The sequence below is a fragment of the Symphalangus syndactylus genome, chromosome 4, assembly GCF_028878055.3.
Source record: "Symphalangus syndactylus isolate Jambi chromosome 4, NHGRI_mSymSyn1-v2.1_pri, whole genome shotgun sequence".
NCBI classification, from domain to species: Eukaryota; Metazoa; Chordata; class Mammalia; order Primates; family Hylobatidae; genus Symphalangus; species Symphalangus syndactylus.
The window spans coordinates 79,657,928-79,673,996 of record NC_072426.2 but is presented as its reverse complement, the minus strand read 5'-3'; the positions used below and the strand labels follow the sequence as shown (position 1 = coordinate 79,673,996).

Here is a 16,069-nt window from a genome sequence, read left to right as displayed (position 1 = left end):
TGGGGAAGAAGCAAGTATTTGAGTTCTGTAGAAGCTCCCCAGCTGTTACTAATAATAACATCTGTGGTTATTAACCACTGTGCAAGATCTCTCTCTCTTTTTTTTCCCCTTTCAACAGGGTCTTGTTCTGTCACCCAGGCTGGAATGCAGTGGCACAATCGTGGCTCACTGCAGCTTTGACCTCCCAGGCTTAGGTGATCCTCTCACCTCAGCCTCCTGAGTAGCTGGGACTACAGGCATGCACCACAATGCCCAGCTAATTTTTTGTACTTTTTATAGAGATGGGGTTTCACCATGTTGCCCAGGCTGGTCTCAAACTCCTGGGCTCAAGCAACCCACCCACTTCGGCCTCCCAAAGTGCTGAGATTACAAGTGGGAGCCACCATGTCCAGCCCAAGATGTCTCCTTTGACAAGAAGTTTTTTGCCTTGAAATTGTTTGCAAAAAGCGTTTCTTGATTCTGTAACCCTGCTCCCAAAACAAAACTTGACTGCTTGCAACTCAGTAAAGAGAAATGTTGAGTTGCTCCTCAGCCCTTAAAAATAATTAAATAAACCTCTGGTCTTTTAACACTAACAAGAGAGTTAAGGGAAATGGGAAGGGAGGAGGCGGGACTTTCCATCTGTTCCACGAAATCACATGACTGCCTTCCCTTTAGACTAATAAGGCTGCCAACAGAACTCTCTGTGCTGATGGGTGTGCTCTGTGTCTCAGTCTTCCTATGTATAACCATTAGCCCCATCAGCCTGCTCATAACCTTCCTAACCTCCTGCCATCCAAGGTCCTTGCTTCTTTCATTCATTCAGTCAATGTTTTCTGAGCAAGTACTGCACCCCAGGGAACAAATGTGAAAATGCCCCTGCCCTCCTGGTGCTTGCATTCTAATTTCTAACAAATGGCCTCTTCAAACTGCCAGACTTGTTTAAAGAACTGCTTCCTTAATGTGTTTCTTAAAAATGATGGTATTTTGGGGCAGAAAAGCAAATAATTGCAGTTTGAGAAAACAATGTGGTTCAAAGGATTAAATAAATTAGAGGCTATCGAAGGTCTGCACAAGAAAAGATAAGGGAACTTGTGAACCTTTTGCAGTGGAATGAAGCAGTAACAGAATGACTGGCTTGGAGGTTATTTCTGGTGGGGGACATAAACCTACTCTGGAAATAGGAATGACTTGTTAGAGGATTAGGATTCAGTGGCCAGAAGTAGGACCCATTCCCAGCAAGAACATATTTAACAATTCCTACTAGAAATGGGATCAGGAGAGAGGCAAATTCACGACCAGGAGAGGTATCAACATCTTCAAGTAGCCATAACAACTAATTTAATTCTTTGCTAAAAGTTTTTCTAGGTCAATAAAAAAGTAAGGGGTTAAAAAATAAGAGTGATACTTAGATAAAGTTATTAATAACAACCAAGACCCAGAAAGCTTACCCAGCTAGTCAATGAGGAGCCATGCATAAGGCTCTTACTACTAACCCCATGCTTTTTCCACTACATCATGCAGGGAGCTGAGCAGGGTCATCTTTCATCAGCAGTTTCTAAGACACTGGACACTACAGCTGCAGAACACAGCATTGGGGAAGGTCAAACCTATAACAGCTGAACTCTGGTCAATGACACATGGTTCTCAAATGATCAGAACCGGGTGTCTAGGTGGAGAGTAGTTGCCAAGAAGAGGAGAGAGGTTGTTCAGGATTGCTACATTAGGATAACTGTTATTCATGAAACCCAGAACTACGTTCATTCATCAGAAACCTTATCTAATTCTGGGGGTAGAACAGTGAGGTGGTTCCCCTGAATGTGGAACTCTTTAAGCTGGGTAAGCGCCCCGATTTCCTTAGGCAGTGAGATCAGGTTGTTATCCCTATTGCTGAGCTAAACAAAAGAAAACAAGGAGTTGTCAACACATTTTCACATTAAAAGGTGCTCCACAGAAACTCTCATCCTCCTCCATGTCCTCTCTTCTACTACAGCTCAGTCCTTTCCATTTATTTACAAGCGCCGGTGGATAATCAAGAAACACTATCAGAAGTAGTGGTTTATTCCTGCAAAACAAACCTGACTCCTGCTCAGATTGACTTGATTCTACCCCTACAAGGCTGCAGCAGTGAATTAGATAGAATTTAGATAACTTACTATGTGCAACTTTGTGAGCTTCCCAATACCTGGTGGCAGGATTTCAAAATCGTTGTCACTTAGACAGAGTGCACACAGGGTGGCTGCAAATTAAACAGCAATACATAAACAGGATGGCATGGAACCCAAACATTTGAGGTCTGATCAATACAAGGGAGTCAGCTTTGATTAATAATCCTGGCTTGGTGAAAAGCCTTTGACATACTTAGGGCTCCCAATAATAACAAGCAGGTCAAACTTAGATTTACTGGCTTATTGTGTAGCTGGTGTGTCCAGGAAAACATCTATATCCAAGAGGACTGATACAATTAACAACGTAGGCACTAGCATTTTGGGGCACAGAGTTTCAACACATTTTCAAGAAAGATTGCTATTTTTCTCACAGATTACTTTTGATTCACATTTATTTCTCCATTTGCATCCAAAGTAAAACAAAGAAAACTACTGTGCCACTTTTATGGATACCTAGGGCAAAAAGGTTCTTTCAAGGGAATACAACTGTTAAAATAGACCTTTTCCTATGTAAATAGCACTGTGTTAAAAATTAACGAAAGGCTTTCTGGTGATGGAGGCTATAACCACAGCTCATCAGTTCCATAATCTGACTAATTATTACTACTTGTTTCTACAGCCTTAAGGACAAAAGTAAATGAAGACAAAGGGGCTAAAATAATGGCGTGAAGTTAACAGAGTAAATCCTAACTTAAGCAGAATATCAGTAGTCAGAAATTTGTTCACAATTACTACACAATGATAATACGATTCCAAACTATTGAAGGCTAAAATTCTAAAGCATCTGTTTATCCTCAACCAAAAAAGCTGACTATAATTAGATGTATGTTTTGTTTATCAGTATTTATTTTTTAGAGACAGAGTCTCGTTCTGTCACCCAGACTGGAGTGCAGTGGTCACTGCAGCCTCAAATTCCTGGCCTCAAGCAATCTTCCTACCTTGGCCTCCCAATTAGCTAAGATTACAGGCACATGCTACTATGTCTGGTTAATTTTTTAATTTTTGTTTCTAGAGACAGGGTCTCTCTATGTCACCCAGGCTGGTCTTAAACTCCTAGCCTCAAGTGATCTTTGGAGCTCAGACTCCAGAACTGTATGTTAATATAACATAATAAAAACAGGTGCTCCACCACCCAAGAAAATATTTTACAGTTGGTTTCATGTGCTTAAGAAAGTCATAGAGAGAGAATGTATATAAGGTAAAAAGTGAAATTTTAGAGACCAGTTCAGAAAATTCAGATTTTCTGAATGCCATATAAGTTACTAACTGAAGAAATAGAACACTCATTTAAGAGAAGCAAACCTTGTCTGAAATAGTGCATGAGTTCCCAGAAGAAATCAGTTTTTAATTTTCAAAAGCATCTTCAGCAAGAAATTTGTTGGCATATAAAAGAATAAGGTGTGTTCACCTGTGGCCAATAATTTCTTAATGCCTGTGTACTGGATAAATAGGTCAATAGGAGTACTTTTTAAAAGGCTGAAAATAAGAATCCTGGCTGGAAAATTTAAAAATTCCCTTAGTGGTTTATTAATAAATATTGTTTATAAATAATTGATTGGGACATCCTGGGCAAATATCGTACAAAGAATTAATACCACCATGGGAGGATTTTTTTTTGGCATGCTATTTAAAAAGAAAGTCAAGTCTCTTAGCTAAATGTGAGGCTTGATCTCATTTAGGTATATAATCTCTCTCAGAATGTTAATATGACATTACTAAGTCCACTTCAGCCCAATGGTGTCACATAACGATATATCAAATGCACATACTGCTGAGCTACGAAGGAATATTCAAAAGGAGTCTCTAAAGAAAAAATTATCTCTGTCCAATAATTGCTCTTGGAGTTTAGGTCCTGGCAAGTAAATTTTACTCTTAGAATGCAAAGTATAGTGTTGAGGAGATTTATGGAACTGAAAGTTTCTTACTCAGGTAGAAGAAGTTTCAAGGAAGAGAATTTTCATTCAAGTTGTTGTAAGTCAAGTCCAGAACCTCAAGAGCTGGCAGGGAGCCAAAGCCTTGTGGTGAAGTGTTCAGCCTGTTCATGCTGTTGCAGGGGGACAAAAATCTACATCAGGACACCAAAGACACATTTATATAGATTATCAAAGGCACCTTTGTTTCATAGGCTGAAAGTGTAAGAGAGTGCCACGATCCTAGAGTCACTTTATACTTTATTTTTATTTTTTTTTTTGAGATAGGGCCTTGCTCTGTTGCCCAGACTGGAGGGCAGTGGCACAGTCTTGGCTCACTGCAGCCTTGACCTCCATTGGCTCAAGCAATCCTTCCACTTCAGCCTCCCAAGTAGCTGGGACCACAGGTGCACACCATCAGACCTCACTAATGTTTGTGTTTTTTGCAGAGATTGGTTTTTGCCATGTTGCCCAGGCTGGTCTCAAACTCCTGAGCTCAAGCCATCCTCCCACCTTGGCCTCCTAGAATGCTGGGATCATAGACGTGAGCCACCACACCCATCCTATTTTTTTAATTATAGAAAGCATTTATTTAATATTTACATTGACAAATGAAGATTGTACATACCTACGGTGTACAACGTGATACTTCTGATATATGTATAATCCATCGTGGGATGGCTTAAATCACACTATTTAATATACGCATTGCCTCGTATCATATGCTGGTCATTTTTTTGTCTTTTGTGGTGAGAACACTTAAAATTCACTCTCTTAGCAATTTTCAAATATGCTACATATTGTTATTGACTGCAGTCACCATGATGTACAATCCATCTCTTGAACTTACTTCTCCTGTCTAACTAAAATTTCACGTCCTTTGGCTAACATCTCTGTAATTTCCCTCTCCTTCCAGCGTCTGGTAACCATTTTATTCCCTGTTTCGATGAGGTTTACTTTTTTACATTCCACATATAAGTGAGATGATGTGGTATGTTGTCCTATTTAAACTAATAATTTTAGAGAGCTTATATGTTCCTGAAACATTTGGAAATTTCTTCATTGTCATTTTTCTCCAATGGTGAAATTGAACCACTGTTTTACACAAAAATTCAAACCATCACAAAATATCTGTCCTTGTAAAGAAAAACTTCCTTATGAATGTAGTGATAATATCTCAAACTATACACATGAAGCTTTGTAGTTTTCAGACTTTTGCTTTATTTCATTTCCTTTATTCCTTTTAGGAGGGAAAATCATGGTTTTTTTTTTCTACAACTGTTAAAATTCAAAGTTATCTTCAATAAGAATGGTGATGGCTAGCGGCTGGAGGGAGGGACAATGGAGAGATGTTTTTCAGTGGGTGTAGGATTCAGGTTTGCAAGATGAGAAAAATTCTGCAGGTTGTCTAAACAACAATGTGAATACGCTTAACACCATTGAACTGTATACTACAAAGACAGTAATTTTTTTTTTCTTGAGATGGAGTCTTGCTCTGTTGCCCAGGCTGGAGTGCAGTGGTGAGATCTCAGCTCATTGCAACCTCCAGCCCCTGGTTCAAGCGATTCTCTTGCCTCAGCCTCCTGAGTAATTGGGACTGTAGGCATGTGCCACCATGCCCGGCTAATTTTTGCATTTTTAGTAAGAGAAAGGTTTCACCATGTTGGCCAGGATGGTCTCGATCTCTTGACCTCGTGATCCACCTGCCTCAGCCTCCCAAAGTGCTGGGATTATAGGCGTGAGCTACTGCACCCAGCCAGACAGTACATTTTATATGTATTTTATCACAACTTAAAAAATTTTTAAACCGTGCAATTGACTCTTGAGCAACATGGGTTTGAACTGCCTGGGTCCAATGACACATGGACATTTTTCTTCTGCCTCTGCTACCCCTGAGACAAGAAGACCAACCCTCCTCTTGCTCCTCAGCCCACTCAACATGAAGAAGAGGATGAAGACCTTTAAGATGATCCACTTCCGCTTGAAGAACAGTAAATGCACTTTGTTTTCCTTATGACTTTCCTAATAACATTTTCTATTCCTTAGCTTACTTTATTGTAAGAATGCAGAATAGAATACATATAACACACAAAATACGTGTTAATCGGCATTTATGTTTTGGTAAGGCTTCCGGACAACTGTAGGCTATTAGTACTTAAGTTTATTCAGAGTCAAAAGTTATGTGTGGATTTTCAACTGCATGGGGCAGTGTGGTGCTCCCTCCACCCATGTGTTGCTGAAGGATGAATTGTGTGTGGGCGTATGCAGGGGTATGTAGTGTGTGTGGGTGTGTATGTGGTGTTGTGTGTAGTGTTATGTGTGTGTGTGTGTATGGGGGTGTTCTGTGTGGTGTGGGGGGGTGTGGTGTGTGTGTGGTATGGTGGTGTGGGGGGTGTGCTGTGTGTGTGGTGTGTGGAGGGGGTGTGGTGTGTGTGTGGTGTGTGGGTGGGTGTGGGGTGTGTGTGTGGTGTGGTGTGTGTGGAGGGTGTGGTGGTGTGTGTTGTATGTGTGTGGTGTGTGTGGGGGGGTATGGATGTGGTATGGTGTGGTATGTGTATGCGGTGTGTGTGGGGGTGTGGTGGTGTGTGTGTTTACACAGTATGTGTTTGTGGTGTGTGTGTGGGTGTGTGTGCGTGTTTGTGTGTGTGTGTGTGTGTGTCTCCAATGAAGTCTAAGGGAATTTTTTTCTTTTTTTAAATTATACTTTAAGTTCTAAGGTACATATGCACAACATGCAGGTTTGTTACATAAGTATACATGTGCCATGCTGGTTTGCTGCAACCATCAACTCGTCATTTACATTAGGTATTTCTCCTAATGCTATCCCTCCCTCAGCCCCTCACCTCCTGACAGGCCCCAGTGTGTGATGTTAAGGGAATTTTTTTCTACACTATCTTTTATCCTTTTCTTTAAGCCCCTTATTTTTCTTAATGCAGTTCCCTTTGAGCATACTTAAAAGCCAATTAAAAAAAAATATAAGTTGACAGATATTGAAAGATGGAAGGAACTGTGACAATAAAAATCATTCTAGTCATCGATGCTTCTCATAACAGATCCAGCTCGGTCCAGTCCTACCAAGCGGGCCTCACCAGAAACAGCAGAGAGCAGAGGGGGAAACCAAAATGGAAACGTGAGTTCCCCCTCTCAGCCGGAAAACGACCCAGACAGACTACACGCAGCAAAACTACCTCCACAACTATCTACTGCCATGACAGCAACAATGAATATTCTACATGAAGTCACGATTTGTGAAGCATATTATGGTAAGTACTTTGCTTGATGTATTACCTTGTAATACAGGCAAGATGGAGCTTGTAATTAGTGCTATCTTGAGATGAAAAAACAGCCTAAGAGAGAGTAAGGAGCAAAGACTTCAGAAGTGACTGATGAAGGTGACATGTGTCTGGAAGCACCCTGTACCTCACAGAGGCCAAAGCCGCTCCAGACCCTTGGGCTCCTATGCAAGGATTCTGAGAAGAATTGCAAGTCAGAGACAGAAAGGAAGGTAGAGAAGCATACACTAGGTGCTTCTGTCTTTAAACACTGCTTTAAATTATCCATTTTTGAAAACTGTTGATTCCTTAACATTTTTCTCTGCAAATAAAGAAATACACTTTTGCAAATATTAGGTATAGGAAATCCACAGTTAGACAGGCTTAGAGGGAAGAGGCATCTCACCTGAGAGAGAACTCCCATTCAATCTCCAGCCCAGAGAAAGCCTGGAGGCCCTCCACCTCTTGGTGGCAAGAATCTACTTAATTGAAGGTTCCTTTTTCCTTTGAGTGACAAACCAATACCTACAACGTGTAAGGAACACAGCAGAGTCCCATGTGCAGCTGACAGCAGTATGTAACAGTAGTAGGCACACCACCATGGGGGGCAGAAAGAAAGCCCTTAAACAAATGCTGAAACTTCAGAAGACTCCTAGCAACGGCCCCAGCTACAAAGTGGGCAAGGAACGGCAGAGACTTCTGGCCGCCTCTTCGGAGGCCAGACCATGTGCATGGTGACCTGGTGGCATCTCTCTCTGCAGAATGAAGGCTGGAACATGCTGGCTGTCCCCTTTCCCCCCAGCAGGCGCTAACATCCATCTCCATCCATCTACATTTCCACATGTAGGAATTCCATGCTCAGGGCCCCACTCTGACACTGCTGGCAATCAAGGTTTCCATGAGAGGTTACAGTGGGAGTAGGAAAAGAATGGAGCTGTAAGGTAGGAGACAGCTAGGTGAGGAGTCTGGCTCCAGCACTTGCTAGCTGTGTGACCTTGACCAAGTTACTCAGCTTCTCTGAGACTGAATTTCCTCAACTATAAAATAAGGCTGACAACATCTTCAGGGCAGGATCACTGGGAGGATGAGAGAGAAAATATGTGAAGCACCCAACACCCGATCCATGGCTCACACATGGCTTCTCAGGAAATGAGAGCTGTTGCTAGAATTATTTTTCAAAAAGTTTGAGAGAAAATTCTGAATCAGCCCTAAGTGAGCAAGCTCACCTCTTGACAAGCCACTTTGGATAGTCCAAACTATCAAGTGTGGTTTTACTATTTGTGCCACACTTGCTTAATCTCAGGTGACTTCAGGTGTTGAAACATAAAGCTTTGCAGGTCTCAGCTATGCCAGGTGGTATCAATTCTTTGTTTGCATGAGAAGATTTTTCAAATGCATGTTGGAAGTGGGCAAATGTCTGCATATGATGGAGAAATTTTTAAAACCAGGGGGTCTAAGGCTATTCAGCATCTTTTTTCCTTCTCTTCTAAAGCCCCAGAAAGGTCTGTACTAATGACTCCTTTTCAGAGCAGTTTCTTCTCTGCAGGTTGTCGTGAGCACCTCCAGCTTCAATAAAACCTTCTTGGCTAAAGGCACTAATTTTTCTCACCTCCACAGTGACCTACTCACACAGTTATCAAAAATAAAAATTAAAAAAAAAAAAATCCAGGCCGAGCCCGGTGGCTCACGTCTGTAATCCCAGCACTTTGGGAGGCCAACACAGGCAGATTGCTTGAGCTCAGGAGCCCAAGACCAGCCTGGGCAACATGGCAAAATCCTGTCTCTACAAAAAAACTACAAAAATTAGCCACGTGTGGTGGCACGTACCTGTGGTCCCAGCTACTCAGGAGGCTGAGGTGGGAGGATCACTTGAGCCCAGGAGGCATAGGTTGTAGTGAGCGGAGATCACACCACTGCACTCCAGCCTGGGAGACAGAGCGAGACCCTGTCTCAATAGATAAATAAATAAATAATCCAAATCCGTAAATACCCAATATGGTACTTAATAAAAACTTCTATGTGTTCATGAGACAAGCTCTAGCAACAAACGAGGTCAAACGTTATTCCCGAATAGTTGGGCACAGTGGTCCTGCAGTGAAGTTATCCTAGAAATAATCATCAACATGGGAACCTATGTGGCTTCATATTTTTTGGAAAATAACTCTATGAAATAAACTGCATTTAAGGAATTAAGAACAGAACTAAACTTTCTTTTATTTGTTCAGGTGGCCTAAAATTCTCTCATGTCTTACAATCAACAGAATAAACTGCAAGTACTATATAAAACTTTGAAAGCAAATTCTTATTGAGGGTGCCTTTTGGATCATGCATACAAGTGGCTTCCCTGCTCCGTTTTGTGATCTCCCACGTGTATGCTTTCACCCTGGCTCCTTAGAATAAGGAGTCCTCCCTATAACTTGCCTTACTGTGTGAGTATAATTCTTTACGCCATTTGAGGACAGAGGTATCCTTTAGTGAAACCCATCTTAGCTCCTTTCCCAAAGAACTGGGAGGTTTTCTTCAAACTTTGACAACTCCTTCTATGTAGGTATGTAATTAAATACAAAAAGCTTTACACAATCAATAAAGCACCAACAGCCCAAAATGCAAACAACTCCAAAGAGAACAAGAAGGCAACTAAGATGCATTCATTGAAAAAGAAAAGTTTAGGGCTGAGTGCGGTGGCTCACGCCTGTAATCCCAGCACTTTGGGAGGCTGAGGCAGGTGGATCACCTGAGGTCAGGAGTTCGAGATCAGCCTGACCAACATGGTAAAACGGCATCTCTACTAAAAATACAAAAGTAGCTGGACGTGGTGGTGCACGCCTGTAATCCCAGTTACTCGGGAGGCTGAGGCAGAAGAATTGCTTGAACCCGGGAGATGGAGTTTGCAGTGAGCCGAGATTGTGCCATTGCACTGGAGCCTGGGCAACAAGAGCAAAACTCTGTCTAAAAAAAAAAAAAAGAAAAGTTTACGGCTCTGTCCTATGGTACCTCAAACAAAACAGAACAAAACCTGAGCTTATTATTTTCTTCCCAAACCTGTCTCCATCAGTTCTGTTTTTCAGCTGTCCAACACAGAAATGTAGGTATCATTCCATCCCTCTCAGTTACTGTCTGTCAATGTTACCACCTGTGTATTTTTCATATAAAATCCCTCCCTGCCTCCACTGTCACTGTCCTAGTTACATGGGACATGAAGCTCATGTTCTTACTGGTCTCCTAACCTCTAGTTTCCCTCCGTCCACCCTCTTCTCCACACTGATCTTTCATATCTCATATCCACTACTCAGCTATGCAAATTTCTGGATGGTCAGCATGATAAAATTGGAGTTCATTTATTTATTTATGTATGCATGTATTTATTTTTGAGATGGAGTATCACTCTGTCACATAGCTGGAGTGCAGTGGTACGATCTCAGCTCACTGAAACCTCTGCCTCCTGGGTTCAGATGTCTCTCCTGCCTTAGCCTCCTGCGCAGAATAGCTGGGATTATAGGTGAGTGCCACCACACTTAGCTAATTTTTGTATTTTTAGTAGAGACGAGGTTTCACCATCTGGACAAGGCTGTTCTTGAACTCCTGGCCTCAGCTGACCCTCTAGCCTCAGCCTCCCAAAGTGCTGATGAGAGGTGACAGCATGCTGGCAGTCCTCACAGCTCTCGCTCGCTCTCGGCGCCTCCTCTGCCTGGGCTCCCACTTTGGTGGCACTTGAGGAGCCCTTCGGCCCACCGCTGCACTGTGGGAGCCCCTTTCTGGGCTGGCCAAGGCGGGAGCCGGCTCCCTCGGCTTGCAGGGAGTGTGCGGGGAGAGGCGCGAGCGGGAACCGGGGCTGCGCGCCGCGCTTGCGGGCCCGCTGGAGTTCCGGGTGGGGATGGGCTTGGCGGGCCCCTCACTCGGAGCAGCCGGCCGGCCCTGCTGGCCCCGGGCATTGAGGGGCTTAGCACCCGGGCCAGCGGATGCGGAGGGTATGCTGGGTCCCCCAGCAGTGCCAGCCCACTGGCGCTGCGCTCGATTTCTCGCTGGACCTTGGCTGCCTTCCGGCGGGGCAGGGCTCGGGACCTGCAGCCCGCCATGCCTGGACCTCCCACCCCCTCTTGGGCTCCTGTGCGCCCGAGCCTCCCCGACGGGCGCCACCCCTTGCTCCAAGGCGCCCGGTCCCATTGACCACCCAAGGGCTGAGGAGTGCGAGCGCACGGCGCGGGACTGGCGGGCAGCTCCACCTGCAGCCCCAGTGCAGGATCCTCTGGGTGAAGCCAGCTGGGCTCCTGAGTCTGGTGGAGATGTGGAGAACCCTTGTGTCTAGCTCAGGGATTGTGAATACATCAATCAGCACCCTGTGTCTAGCTCGAAGTTTGTGGATGCACCAATCAACACTCCATGTCTGGCTGCTGTGGTGGGGCCTTGGAGAACCTTTGTGTTGACACTCTGTATCTAACTGATCTGATGGGGACGTGGAGGACTTTTATGTCTAGCTCAGGGATGGTAAACGCACCAATCAGTGCCCTGTCAAAACAGACCACTTGGCTCTACCAATCAGCAGGACGTGGGTGGGGCCAAATAAGAGAATAAAAGCAGGCTGACCGACCCAGCAGTGGCAACCCGCTCGGGTCTCCTTCCACGGCGTGGAAGGTTTGTTCTTTCGCTCTTTGCAATAAATCTTGCTACTGCTCACTCTTTGGGTCCACACTGCTTTTATGAGCTATAATACTCACCGCGAAGGTCTGCAGCTTCCCTCCTGAAGCCAGCGAGACCACGAGCCCACCGGGAGGAATGAACAACTCCAGACGTGCCGCCTTAAGAGCTGTAACACTCAGTGCCAAGGTCTGCAGCTTCACTCCTGAGCCAGCGAGACCACGAACCCACCAGAAGGAAGAAACTCCAAACACATCTGAACATCAGAAGGAACAAACTCCGGACACGCCACCTTTAGAACTGTAACACTCACCGAGAGGGTCTGCGGCTTCATTCTTGAAGTCAGTGAGACTGAGAACCCACCAATTCCGCACACACTGAGACTACAGGCATGAGCCACCATGCCCAGGAGGAGCTTGTTTATTTAGCACAGAGGCCTTTCATTAGCACTTTTGACTCCCTGCCCTTATTATAAACATTTATTTGTTTATAGTTGGTTTCCTCAACTGTGATGGAAGCTCCCTCAGGGCTGGATGGCCACCAGCTATAACAATGCTTAGTACACGATTGGGAACTTGGTAAATCCTCATTCACTGAACAGCAGATATCCAGAATTCCCTGTCTAGCCTGACCTCTGACCTTACAGCCCCTTGCCTCACACTTTATACTCAACAATGCCAAAGAACTGACAACTCCCAGGCCCCAGGCAGGCAGTGCTGTGAGTGTTTAAATATGTCATTTGTGGCTGGGTGCGGTGGCTCACGCCTACAATCCCAGCACTTTGGGAGGCCGAGGCGGGTGGATCATGAGGTCAAGAGATCGATCGAGATCATCCTGGCCAACATGGTAAAACCCTGTCTATACTAAAAATACAAAAATTAGCTGGGCGTGGTGGTGTGAGCCTGTAGTCCCAGCTACTCGGGAGGCTGAGACAGGACAATCTCTTGAACCTGGGAGGCAGAGGTTGCAGTGAGCTGAGATCGCATCACTGCACTCCAGTCTGGTGACAAAGCAAGACTCCATCTCAAAAATAAAAATTAAAAAAAATTGGCAAATATCTGGCCAGCATCCATTGCTACTCCACGTCAATCACTAACTTAACCAAAGTATTTAGTGGCTACAATTTCATGAATATACACGACTTTGCACAGAGACTGAAGCATGAGTGGGCAGTTTCACCTAATAGCTGTGCCAATGAAGATGGAATTCTGATGCTGCAGTTCTGGTTAGGGTCTATGGATGTATTCGTCTGTTCTCCCATTGCTATAAAAGAATGCCTGAGTCTGGGCAACTTACAAGAAAAGAGGTTTTACTGACTCATGATTCTACCGGCTGTATAAGAAGCATGGCAGCTGCTGCTTGTGGGGAAGCCTCAGGGAGCTTTTACTCCTGGTGGAAGGCAATGCAGGAGCATGTGTATTACATGGCAGGAGAAGGACAGCACGAGGGGTCTTGCAATAACTCGCTCACTATCATAAGGACAGTACCAAGAGAGGTTGGTGATAAACCATATGTGAGAATTTGGTCCCCATGATCTAATCACCTCCCACCAGGCCCCACCTCCAACAATGGGGATTACAATTCCACATGAGATTTGGTGGGGACACAGATCCAGACCATATCAATGGAGTCTGATGGAGCCTTTAGACCCAGAACCATGGGGTTCTCTTCCCAGCTTGGCCACTAACCTCAGGGGTGACCAGGACCCAGTCCCTTTGCCCCTTTGAAAAGGCTTGGCTTCCTCTGTATAAAATGAAAGCACTAAAACCTGCCTTCCCTACCTCACAAATGTTGAGAGGATCAAGTGCTGCAAAGCAATACACAAAGACGGGTTATCATTATTATTATTTACTGCTCCTCGGTTCTGCAACCTCAGTTGAATCAAAACTCCTCTCTTCACCTTTGCATAAAGAAAGACAGAGAATTGTCACCTCTCAACTACAGAGAATTGCAAAAATGAATGAAGCAGCATTAGGGAATATATTCTTCCCTCCATGGCACAAAGTTGCTTTATAGACTATTCTTTTTTTTTTTTTTTTTTTTTTTAGTAGAGACGGGGTTTCACCATGGTCTCGATCTCCTGACGTCGTGATCCGCCCACCTCGGCCGCCCAAAGTGCTGGGATTACAAGCGTGAGCCACCGCGCCCGGCCTATAAACTATTCTTATTTAACACAGAGAGAAAAAAAATCAACCATATTACAATTTGTCTGCCAGTTCATGCTATGCAAATAAGTCCCTTCTTGGTCAACAGAACTGAGATAAAATTTTACTGGACAAAAAATACAGTAAAAATTTAACTTCCTTATTGTGCCAACTATTAGCTTCTCAATTAGCTCTCAAATATTCACTAATGTAGGCCACCAAAAGGATATATTAAAACAATAAAACTTTTTCAAAAACACAAAACACAAAAAGAAATTAGAAATCCACTTCTGTGCAATGATGTAAATGGAATCCCTCCCCTGGCCCTACCCAGCACGCCCCTTCCACTCTCTTCCTCTCCATCCTTTCCCCTCCACTGATACTCACCCAAGGTTCAGGTGTTTGAGTTTTTGGAGCCTGCTGATCTGTGTTGGCAGCTCCTTGATCTGGTTATTTAAAAAGTTGAGCACTTTCAATTCTTCGGTTCTGCTGTGTTTGGTGGCACCGCCATGGAAACATAAATGCTGAGTGTGAATCTGGGAACAGAACTCCTAGCAAGGGATGGCAGCAGCACATTTTGTTTTTCTTCAAAGCTAAGAAACATATAACTCCAAAAGGACCATCGAATTCACCTATTGGTCTTACTTTTTACGGGTTTTTCATAAGCAGTCTCTCACTTCTGAGCGGCCACTGAAATGCCTCTTCGTATATCATTAGCTAAGTGCTTGGCATAGTTTGTTTCAAATGGACAACGAAGAGGGAAACAGAGCAAAAATGCACAAAAGAGAATTTCTGTACCATAGCAGCCTATAAAAGTGAATATTACAAAGCATGTATACTTATAGCTGTCATATACGATCTTTTAAGTGCAATTGTTTTTTTCTTTCGGTTTTCTTGCATTGCCACCAGAAGAAAGACAGCAATCTCCAAATCCCTTCCTGGGTGATGTACATTGAAGCTGTTTAACCCAGTATCTGAAGAGCTGTCTTCTTAACATTGCATTATATTAGCTCAATTTTAAATAATGAAATATTCAATCTCCCTAGTTTCTGATTTTGGCCTCTAGAGTAATGTATCTTGATCAATACCACACATACATACAGACACACACACATACACACACACACAAAGGTTACATCAGATTAGCAGCAGATCGATATACTGTTATTATATAGAAATAAAAAAGTCAACTCAGTAACATGCTATGAACACTAGTATGCAGATCAAAGGTGAAAATCAACCACTGGGGACCTGAAAGGTTCCTCCTTACCTAGTATATATATACTTGAAAATACAAATGTAAAAGCCAAAGGCATCTTTATCTCAAAAGCACAAACTATAAATTGGCAGCAGAAGGACTTTCCATAGGCTGTAATTCATCTATCCCATTTGCTATTCAATCATTCTACAAACATTTGTATGGATGATAAGCTTGGCCATGGTTCATGTAAACTCTGATACCAAGACTATCCAGGTAACTAAAAACAAGAACAGGTGCCTGGAGCCTAGCCCGAAAAAGTGTGATGTCTCATATCAGTCAGGTTTACTTCCCATCCCATCTGCTTCCTCCAGGGGTGCCCCAGGAGGCCAGAAAACCAACCTGCTTGCCTGCAGTGAGACCTAAACTCAGACCCAAGAGCACCTGTGATTAGAACCAGTACAAAGGTGTGTGTAAAATGCCAAACATACATCTAAAATATTTAAGCAGTTAGCCATTTCAAGGAGACCAATTGATAACTCCCAGGGGAACAAAATTAAAGGGACAGGCACGTTGCTAATTATAGTTTTGAGTCATCATTTTCAGGTTTCTGAAATGTCTACAGTATCGCTGACCTGATTTCTTTTAGAGGAAAGGCTTGGTGAAAGGTAAAAGAAACGCTTTCACTGGAAGAAGGGACTGTGAAGAATACAGATTACTCTGAACTAGGGCACATGGGCAGGGAGCAGTGGTCTAGTGAGCA

The 16,069-nt window shown here is 43.7% G+C and overlaps 1 pseudogene; it reads right to left on the bottom strand.

Moving 5' to 3' along the window:
• Positions 1-1,739: 1,739 nt before the first annotated feature.
• On the bottom strand, positions 1,740-14,619 carry LOC129480111 (ras suppressor protein 1-like; annotated as a pseudogene).
• Between the last annotated feature and the right edge of the window lie 1,450 nt (positions 14,620-16,069).